Consider the following 3666-nt stretch of genomic DNA (forward strand, 5'->3'; position numbering starts at 1 on the left):
CAGCCGGCTCCCGGCAACGATCTGTATTGGAAACCCCGCGCGCACGCGCCGAAAAGGCAGCTGATCTCCAAGGTCAACACTGCCGGCTGGAGTTCAGACGTGGCGGGCGAAGTCTACGTGAGCGGATAAACACCAATCAAAATGGTGTATTGTTTTGCTGACGGAACTGCTACTACCATTCAACATTAAGCGGACAAGCAGGGCTTTAATACATTTATGTTGCTGGCCCTGTTATCGCCTACATTGAGCACTCATACGAGGATGGAAACATAATATTATTTGCGAACAAAAGCGAGTACAGAAAATTCGCATGATTCATAATTGGAAGTAGTTGATGTTTGCCGGGAAACAATTGTAACGAAAATCTTCACGCGCAAAAAACTGCAAGGAAAAGGGCTGTTTGCAGCCCCCTTTAACAATATGCTGCATGTGGTATGTTGCTATGCCGTATGTTTGTACGCAATTGTTCCTTATGGGATGCGGTCCAGGGGCAAAGATCCTCAAAATGAGTCCGGGGGGGAGGGGGGGGCGGGGGGCGGCTGGGCAATGAGAAAACTACTCGAACTGCCCTAAATCCGGCAACAAAGGGGTTCCTTTCCGGATTCGGCCCATTTTCTTCAGAGGACTTTGCGGGTCTGAAGCCAACGTTGGGAGACTGAAGCAACTGGACGGATCTCAAAGCGGGGAGGGGGCACGGAACCATGCCCCCTACCTTTAATCCCGAAGGATCCCATAGGCTCCGAAGGGGCCCCGAACGGACACACATTTGTAACGCACGTCTTTGGCCTCCGAGCTACCAAAAGCAATCAAGCGCAAATGAAGAGCCCATGAGCAGAAAAAAATAGTTTTTCGCTAATTGAGACTCTCGTGATCTCTTGAGCTCCTTGTTGCGATGCTGACAAAAAATGAGTGACCGCCTTTTTACCTCCCATTTACCCGGAGAATTAAGCGGAGTGTTTCTCATTTGAAGATATTGAGGCCATCGTCAGATGTGATGGCAAAAGCTCACTTGCAGCTATTGAAAGATTTGTAAGCACAAAAGCCCGTTGTTGACAAAATAATTTTAGCATTTAGTAAATATGCTGCTCAAAACATAATCGTTTCATTGCGATAGTTCATTGCAGTCGTTTCATTGTGACCTTTAAGCACGTGGCGTTTCATGGCGTCATTTGCGTAGTCCGCCGAGTGCCGTATAGAGGAGTTCCCTCCTGCTCCAGGCGGAGGAAGGAACGCGGCCGGCGGCCACGTTCCGTGCGAGGAACGCGGCCGCCGGAGTTGGGAGAGGGGGCGATAACAAAGGGAGGATTCTGAAAGCTACTGGCGCGGGGACGTACGGTGGGACGTGCGACGTCCTACCTACGGGATAGGTGGGACGGATTGCGACGGGTTCCTGTGACAAGTGTTAAACACAGAAGCGATTTTGGACGTCCATTGCGTACCAGTGAGCCGGAGGCGAGACACGGGAACAGCAGAACTTACATATTCTTATGCCCGGTTGTGACACTATTCTTAGGTCATTCGATTCCCACCGTCCTAAACCGTACCACCATCAAACTTACTATACTATATAGAGCAATACGTGATTCGTGTTTGTAGATCGGACCCTTTTATCCTCTTCCTTGATTTATCTTGAATCCTCGATGCCCCGCTGGTTTGGGGCAGGCTGCATGCATCAGTCACCCGTCGGCCGAGGAGCCCCCTGGAGTGAAACCCCGACAGGGCGCCCAGCGCACACCCATCGAGGGGGTACCTGCGCGGGCTGATGTTCGGCGGTTGCCCCCCCCCCCCCCCCCCCCGCCCCCGCCCAGGCACATAAGGTTTCGCCCTACCGTTATCTATTCTCCTTTATCCCATGGCCCCGAAATAATGATTCCTGGTCGAAAGGGCTCTAATCCAAACAACCAAACAACCCAATCGTGTTCAATATCCGTCCTTCTCATCCCATTTCTTGCTTCATCCTGCACCCTCGTAACCCCATTTGGCTGAGACAGGCTGCATGCGCCACTCACGGTTGGTGCTATTCTTAAGTTATTCGATGCTTGTTCTTATTTTTGGAATGAGGGCGGAGGCTGCATGCATCTCGCCAAGGGCTTCTAGGCCCCCTAGTGGGGCCCCGTTCGGAAGCCATGCACATGCCCTACAAAAGGACTGCTGCGCAGGCTTAGTCCCGGCGATTGGGTCCCCAGGTGCTTGTAGACCTGCCCCGTTGTTATCCATTATTGTGTTCTCATAGCTCGGAATTGGCCATGGTCGAGGGACTCTAATTCCAATAACCAAATAACCAACTGAGTTCGACACTTGCATGAGACGTGTCGCCTAGGTTCAAAGCCAATTGAAGCCTGTTGATGCCAGAAATCGTACTGACGTACGCCAGGTACGAAAAGTAATATGTTTTGTAATGTTTGGTAATGGTAATACTCTTGTCTATGGTAATGATAGCAATATTGTCCGTGGCCTTCGCGCTGCATGGGCAATGAGGTGGCAGGATTCGTGTGACGTTTCTATGGCATCAGGATGATCTTGAAATAGTCTGCACAAATTCGCGGGCGTCAGGCTCAGGAACCAAAGATCATGAGCCTTAAAAAGGGCCGGGCTGCGAACTCCACTCAATGATCTTCAAAATGGCTATCTCGGCTCAAAACACCATGGAAATGTAGAACACTCCCTTTAATATTGATCTTTGGAGGTCATTTTGTCCATGGTGGATACCCTGGCGTCATAGTGAGCATGTGACGGTTTTTCATGCTGTAATTTGACGCATCATTAGCGAATTATTGTGTGAACATTGTGTGTCATTGATTCCCTGTAGCCTATGCGGTGACCTATAAAGGTCAGCCTGCGAGAAGAACATATTACTGAAAACGTGGCGAACACATGTCTGTTATTCATATTTCGATTCGGTTTCTTATTGACGGACAGATGCGTAACCGGTTTTTTACGACTAGATGCCTGAAGGTTTCACGGTGAGCTTTAGAGGTGACGTGGACAATGATGCGAGTGCCGAACGCTGTGGTGCGTACCCGGCCATATTCATATTTGGACTCCACGCATAAATGACTGCGTTGTGCGTGGCCACGTTTTCGGCGCATATGAATGTGAACGCGATTAGGAATACGCTGCTAAAAATTGTGACGTCATTTTCCGAGGCGCCCGGCCGGCCCGCCATGGACTCGGAAAATTTTGGGTGGGGATTGCAGAGAAGCCATACTCATGTTTCCTAATGGAATTGACGCTGACGCCATAACCTGCCATCACTCTTCTCTGCGACAATGGTTTCGGCCAGATTATCAAAAGCTGAACACGTTCGAATGGCTCCTTGGACGTTCAGAGCATCCTGTTTTACCACCACGGTCTTAAAAAAGCAAAATATTCCGGCAGTTGGCATTCATGAGCAAATTTATGCGCGGTAAAATTTGGGAAGAATGTAAAATAACTCGGCACTTGATGCATTCATTGACCGCGTGCGCCCTGACGGATATGCAGGTAAGCTTACAGGGGCTTAGTCTCATTGTGCAATGATTTCACAACCGCAAAACTTGTTTCTTCTGGAGGCCAGCAAAACGACGACGCATGGCCGACGCATTCGCACGTGAAATGATCTCGACAGCGCTGTTTCACCGGTTTTTGCAGGCGTTGCATGTGCGTCCTTGCAAAATGCGCGGAAGA

Source organism: Pollicipes pollicipes, unplaced genomic scaffold (genome assembly GCF_011947565.3).
Source record: "Pollicipes pollicipes isolate AB1234 unplaced genomic scaffold, Ppol_2.1 Scaffold_1600;HRSCAF=1878_pilon_pilon_pilon, whole genome shotgun sequence".
Lineage (NCBI taxonomy): Eukaryota > Metazoa > Arthropoda > Thecostraca > Pollicipedomorpha > Pollicipedidae > Pollicipes > Pollicipes pollicipes.